The 7,450-nt window shown below is 44.2% G+C and overlaps 1 non-coding gene across 1 annotated transcript; it reads left to right on the forward strand.

The window, feature by feature from the left end:
- The first annotated feature begins 6,830 nt into the window (after positions 1-6,830).
- On the forward strand, positions 6,831-6,936 carry LOC127234331 (U6 spliceosomal RNA). The gene has a single exon (XR_007835571.1). It is a non-coding gene; the product is annotated as a U6 spliceosomal RNA (small nuclear RNA).
- Positions 6,937-7,450: the final 514 nt, after the last annotated feature.

Here is a 7,450-nt window from a genome sequence, read left to right on the forward strand (position 1 = left end):
CTTATTCGGAGGAATAATAATAAATTGCCAGGTTGCAAGTATAAACACGATCATTCTGTGCCTATTATCATAATCAAATTCTACCTTGTATCAGAAATACAGGAAATACTCCACACTATCAGATACCAGAAGCCTTTGCAGGGATCTGTCTTTACATTAGCCTGGGATGACCCACGGGACTGTTTGGACTGCACTGATCCAGGAAGTTGGTCACACCAGCTATCTAACTAGTTGTCCTTACAGACAAAACTGACCACTTTATTTGTGAAAAGTGTTGAGTTTCTCTGAGCATGGCATGAGGAAAATGATGCAGGCTCAGCGTTCTTACTGTCCAGGCTCATAGCTTGGTTTTCTGTCATTTACCTTATCAGAGATGATGTCAAACCTATAACCTTCTCCACGATCAATTTTTAATTCCTCAGCTTTAAAACAGGGCTGGAAGGGAGCAGTGTCTCAGTGGTTAGGAGCACACACTGCTCTTATGGAGGACCGAAGTTTGGTTCCCACCATCCATGTTGAGTGTCTTACAATTGCCTGTAGCTGCAGTTCTAGGGGAATCCGGTGCCTCTGGCCTTAGTGAACACCTGTGCTTATGTGTACATATTTTTACACATACACATAATTAAAATTAATTATGGTGACAACTAGGATGTTGATGATGACCACAACAATGACTTTGTGTTGGGTTGCTGTATATTAAGCTCAGTCAGCACATGACTTCCAGGGTAGCCTAGTGCATGGATAGGACTCTCTTAATTATTCATAACATAGGTATTTGCATGCCTCTACTTATCATTTGCTTCTTTTATTTTGTTTTTTGGATGAAACCTACATTTAAAAAAATAACCATCAAGTTTTCAGATTCCCTTAAGATCTCCATGGTCAACAAATACACAGTAACAAGGGACCACCTAGAGTCAATGATAAGGGCCACTGGGTATCTTAGCTTACTTCCTATTACTGTGGGAAAACACAACCCCTTCACTCTTGCATCTTTTGTGCCTCTAAAGCCATTACTACATAGATGACACTTGCCAAGGCCAGCTGCCAGACTGGATGGACCTTACCCCCTTGAATCATTTGGGCAGAGCTTTTTATTCAACTGTGTTTTAGGAGCAGAAAAGAACTTGGGTTCTTTTGCAAGCTGGAAGCTTAGTTGTGCATGGTCTCTCCCTGAGACACCCATCCCTTTATTCCAGTGTGAGGCTGAGGCCTCCCTTAATCCCTTTATTTCTTTCAGCATAAGTCTTGACTGTAACATTCAGCCACCTGCAGAATAGTCATTAATAATATCCATACCACAGATTCAATATTATACTTTTTTTTTTTTTTTTGGTTTTTTGAGACAGGGTTTCTCTGTGGCTTTGGAGCCTGTCCTGGAACTAGGTCTGTAGACCAGGCTGACCTCAAACTCACAGAGATCTGCCTGCCTCAGCCTCCTGAGTGCTGGGATTAAAGTTGTGTGCCACCAACACCTGGCAATATTATACTTTCTTGAACTTGCCTCCACAGTAGAAATTAGCCCATTGCTATTTAATTCAGCCTCAGGCAAGTTCTTAGGACAGGGACAGAAGACAGCCACATTCTTTGTTGAAACACCACAGGAATGGCCTGTAGCCCAGTTGCTGACATCCCCCTCTGAAATCGCTTGAGTCGAGCCTCTACGGTCCTTATTGCTCTCAGTGATCTGTTTAGGCATCCCAGAACAGTTCATTGCATCCTGCTTATAGCATTCAAACACTTTTCTACTCTTCCACATTCCTCTAAAGAAATAAAGCAAAACAAAACAACTGTGGTCAGGTTCTTCAGAGCAGCAGCCTACTATCTGGTACTAACATCTAACTTTAGTTACTTTCTATTGCTGTGATGAAACATCAAGATCAAGACAACTTACAGAAGAAAGTTTGTTTGGGCTTACAGTTTCAGAAGAATGAGAGTCCATCATGGCTGGGAGCATGGCAGCAAGTGGCAGAATCAGAAAGCTGTGAGCTTAGATCCTGTGCTGCGAGTATGAGTCAGAGGGAACACACTGAAAACAAGCAAGGCTCTTTCATCTTAAAGCCTGCCAGCAATGACACACTTCCTACCACCAAGCCTCACCTCCTAAATTTTGCCAAACAGCGCCACCAACTGGCCACCAAATGTTTAAATGCCCGAAACCATGGGGGATATTCTTATTTAAACCACCACAGTTGGACAGCACAGCAATGAAATGCTGGCCTTATATATGTAAGCTCCTGAATCCAATGCCCAGACCTGGAAAAAAATTCATAAGTCAAAAATCAATGCTATTTCGCTACTGGGAAGGCCTCACCAGCGTCCAGTGCTTCTGAGGCTAGAAAGAACTGTTCTTTCCATACTATTGCTGTCTAAATGTAAAGGGCCTGGTTCAGGGATGACACTGGAATGATGGCCCCTGGAAAGAAGAATGTGTGTAAAAGTGAGTTTCTGGGTGCCTATTAAAAGGCAATGAGCGTGGGGCCTGGTGGAAGGCCTGCCTACCTGTGACTTGTGTAGTAACTGTCCCACATTAATTCCTGCTCGCTATTCATGGTCTGGGTCTACTCAACTGGTGTAGCTCACACACTCCATTCTCTGACAGCCTTGATCCTTCATCTGCAGCCAGCCAGAGGATGGAGTTTGTTTCTTCCACTCTCAGAATTTTTATTTTTGTCGGGCAGTGGTGTCTCACGCCCTTAATACCAAAATTTCAGGAGGCAGAGGCAGGTGGATCTCTGTGAGTTCAAGGACAGTCTGGTTTACAGAGCAAGTTCTAGGACAGCCTCCAAAGCTACAGAGAAACCCTGTCTCGAAAAACAAAGCAACAAACAAAATTTTAAAAATTCTTTACCTATCATTGCCATAAATCATATATATATATATATATATATATATATATATATATATATATATATATATAGAGAGAGAGAGAGAGAGAGAGAGAGGGAGGGAGAGAGAGAGTCTTATTCTGTAGCCTAGACAAACTGGAATTCACTTCACTGTTGTAGCCCAGTGCCTGAGCCTCCTAAATGTTGAGGTTATAGGCATATGCTACCATGCTTGGCTTCATTGTATCATCAAGTTTGAAACTAATTTCTATTTTACAGCTTTGGACAAGAACTATTTCTTCCTCTGCATTATTTACTGCAGCAAATTCTAATTCTCTCACAGGCTACTGAGTCAGACCATGAGGAATCTGTCCTCATCCTGGCTGCATCTCACAACTACTGGAAGGATCACTTCATCCTACTAACACCATTTCTTCCTTTACAGAATAGGGAGACAAAATTGCCTAAGTCACGGGGTCCTGGGCTTTTAAATGAGGTAATGCATATAAAATGCTTAATAGAGTAGAGAGTTGGACACAAGGGAAAAGTTCAATCTGAAAAACTAACCAGGCAGCCGAAAACCAAAACGAGAAAAGCCTGCTATTTTCATGGAGTCTAATGACAAAATTTATTTTAAAAAAACCCTATCCAATCTTTTTCTCAAAACTATACTCTAAATCTTTAATTTGCTTTTTAACTTCCGCCGAATTGTTGAGTCTGCTTGGAAACACTGCCTTCCTCACAGTGCTGTGACCTTGGTGTGAGGTCATGGCATGATGTCACAATCCATCCCCTGCTCCAAGTTTGAGACTCTCTTGAGCGGATTCTTGAACCCCTTTGTTCTTTACATCTGAGAGATCTTGAGGTATTTGGTCTCATTGGAGGTTCTCCTTCACCCTTTTGCATCTTTAAAGGGGTATGTGTCTCATCTGGTATCTACTCCAGGGGATTTCACTTGAATAAGACCTTCAGAGTCCTGCATGCTTGGGCTAGAGTCCCAGATCTGTAATCTACTTTTGGAGGGGGTGGATACAGAATGAGAACATAGGAACTTATTAGATCATTAGAACCACATTAGCTTGATGGTCCCCGGGAGTAGAACAACATTTCTGTGTTCTGTTTAAATGTCAGGAACAATGCTATGTAAGTCCCTTCCTGTTTAACTGAGATATAATTCACCTGTACTAAAAATAAACCGTGTGTGTGTGTGTGTGTGTGTGTGTGTGTGTGTGTGTGTGTGTATACACACACAATCAGCAGTTTTTAATACATCTACTAAGTTGTGCAATGGTCATTGCTAATTCTCCATTGTTCTCATCCTCAAAACATACCCATTAATAGTTATATCTCAGACCCGCTAGCTAACCACTGACCTACTTGCTACCATTGCTTTCTGTGGACTTTTCATGTAAGGGGGCAAATATAAAATGTGGCCTTTTATATCTGACTTCTTTCACTTGGCTTAGTGTTTCCTAGGTTCATCCATGTTAGAGCATGTATCAGTATATTATTTTTAATTGCTGAATAATATTCCATTGTTGGATATACCACATTCTGTTTATTTATTGATGGAGTTTTGGACTTGTTGTTTATGTGAACATTTATGACCAAGTATTTATGCAAATATAGTTGGTTTTATTTTTCTTAGTTCTCCTTAGTACCTAGGAGTAGAATTGCTGAGTATTTCTGTAATCCTACATTTAACTTTCCTGAGGGCCCTCCAAACTTCCCTATAGGGCCTGTATTATCTTTCATTTCAATCATCAGTGTGTGAAAGTTCCTGTTTATTTATCTAGTCATCATCAGTTCTTTTTATTTTCTGTGGTCCCACTATGTTTGACTGTTTCCTCATTTGGCCCAAGCTGGCCTAGGACACTCAAAGATGTGTACTCAGGCTCACAAGAGCTATGTACTTTAGGTGATACATCTTTACTAGATGCATAATTTGAAAATATCTTCTATATTGTGGGCTGTCTTTTCACTTCCTTACTAGCATTCATTAAAGCACAAATGTTTCTAATTTTGATAAATCTAATTTCTCTCTCTCTCTCTCTCTCTCTCTCTCTCTCTCTCACACACACACACACACACACACACACACACACACTTCTTTGAGTTCCTGAAAACCCCCTCCCTCCTGTTTTCTTCCTAGAGTGTTATAGTTTTGCTTCTCACATTTAAATCTTCGATCCATTTTAATGTTTGCATTATGCTATAAGGTAGGAAGTGTGTATTTTAAAACTCAATAATCATTTGGCTTTTAGTAACTTATTGTACTTGAGTCTCAATTTCCTTTATGATATAAGACTAGCAAACAGAACCCAAACCATAAAGTTTGGTAAAGAGCAGGAAAATGTGCATATAGTTTGAAGCCTGTATATGCTCAACAAACGCGGTAGTAACTATTATCCTATGCCCAGGGAGTTAATGCATTCTCAGATGAGAAGATGGATGCAGCCATTCACCTCAAGGGCAGGTGTGGGATTGATGAGGGAATCTCTGCCCCTGGGTAGATCGTTATTTCGGGTTCATGTTTGGCTCACGAATTCGTGGGTCAGAAACTTCATTTATACCAAAGAGTGCTTTTCAACTTGAGGGTACGGTCGGTGGCGGCACCTGCAGCTCTGTCCACGGCCTGTGGAGGGCGCTCAGGAGCCAGCGGCGCTCACGGCGGCTGCGCAGAGCCCTCCCCACGCCGGCATCCGCCCCTCTCAGCTGACAGCTCTGGAGACGGAAGAGGCGGTGCTCAGGTGGAGCCGGCTGTCTCCTGGCCTGGCCGCGAGCGTGTCGCTGGGCCCCTGGCGAGGGCGTAGCGCGGAACTTTCGGGCCGGGCTCGGCGGGGCGGCCGGAAGGTACGGCGGGGGCGCGCTGTGAATGCGCGAGGCAGAGCCGGGTGGCCGGGCCTGCTCTGTGGACACCGGGCTCCCCTGCCCGGGACGGGGCGGCCGGCTCCGTGGGCGCCAAGGGGACAGGGCGGGGCGGAGGGCCCTGCGCCTCGGGCAAGCCCCAGGGCCGGCTCCTCTGCGCCGTTGCCAGAGCTGGGCCTGTGGCCCCGCCTGATCCTGCCCTGGGTTGCTGGGGAGTCACACAAACATGTCTGCATGGAGATTGGCAGGTGGCGGAGACCGACCCGGGCTGACCCCTGGGCCGGAGCCTGCAGGGAGTGGCCGGGAAGATGAGTAGGATTTCCCCAAGCTAGGGAAACCTGGCAGAGGAGGGGCTCCACGCCCTGCTGGAGCAGCTTCCGGTTTGCAACAGTAGTATTACTAAACTTTTAACTGTTTGATTATGCCAGGTTTAGTCTTGTTTCCAGGTTACAGATGAAGAAATCAGGCATTTTATGCGCAGAGATGGTCCAGAAAAGAGCTCAAGCTGTCATTTGTCTAATTGTGATTAATGAAGATAGTAATAGGGCTTGCTTCACGTGGTTGTGGAGTATAGAGTCAGTTAGTGCATTGAAAGGGCTTAGCACAATGCCTGACACTCGGTAAGAACTCACTAATTGTTACTGTTCTTACCAGTGTTACTGTGACAACGGACCCAACCTCCTGCTCCTGGTGGAATGCGACAAAGTGGTCATTGAATCCTATGCACCTGGTCCTCCATTCCAGCACGTTGCATTTCCTCCAGGTATTATCTCAGTCCCCCGGGCACTGCTAGATGCTGAGAACAGTAGGTAGATGGAAAAGACTTGGGCCTGCCCCTTGAAGAACTAATGCAAGCTGGTAGAAGAAATGCACGATCCGATTTTAAAGAAGACGGTGTCTGTTGGGAAACTACTGTGTAGAGTTGGGACTTCAGAGATTGCCCTCAAGGGCTGACTGGGTGAAATCGGGAGGAAGTGAAAGCTAGCAACCTGAATTAAGGGCCACCTGGGTCTAGCCTTCTGCTTGAGCTAGGGTCAGGTGGGATGGGAAATAAAAAGGTCAGAGTTACTTGGAGTAAAGATTATCAGTCCAAGCTGCATATTGGAATCATCTGTGCTTCTTGTCGAGCAAGAAGTGCGTTGCCTTCAGCAGCACATAAACTAAAATTGGAATGATGCAGAGATTATCATGGCCTCTGTGAGAGAATGACATGCAAATTCATGATGAGTTGTGTATTTTGTGTGTGAGAGAGCCGTTGTGGGGATAGGTTATGAACTAGAAAGGAGACTAAGAGGGGAAATAGAGGTTTTCAGGAAGGGAGGGGGATAATTGAATGAATGAATAATAGAAGGAATGCTGAAAGGGATGGGGACTGCTAATGGTGGATGGTGCAAAGAGGGATGAGAAAAAGAGTAGGGAGGAATCGCAACAAAGCGAAAGTGCTGCAATGAGACCTACTAAGTGATTTCCCCGACAACTGTAGAGTCCTGACTTAGTTGTTCTTGAATATGGCCTGGGTATTGGAATTTTAAAGAAGCAGTTTCTCCAGGAGATTCTGATTTGCAGGCAAGATGGAGAATGCTAACCTAAAAACACTAAGTCAGTAAATACATCTCTGGTGTCTGAAAATTCTCTGTTTGCTAAGAAACAAAGGGCTTAACCCTACCCTCACCATGTGCTCCTTCCTGGACAGATTATTGAAGATTCAGTAAGGTAACGTGATCGGAAGCTAGTACTGTACACAGTTGGTGCTC

This window comes from Phodopus roborovskii, unplaced genomic scaffold (assembly GCF_943737965.1).
Source record: "Phodopus roborovskii unplaced genomic scaffold, PHOROB, whole genome shotgun sequence".
Taxonomy (NCBI): Eukaryota; Metazoa; Chordata; class Mammalia; order Rodentia; family Cricetidae; genus Phodopus; species Phodopus roborovskii.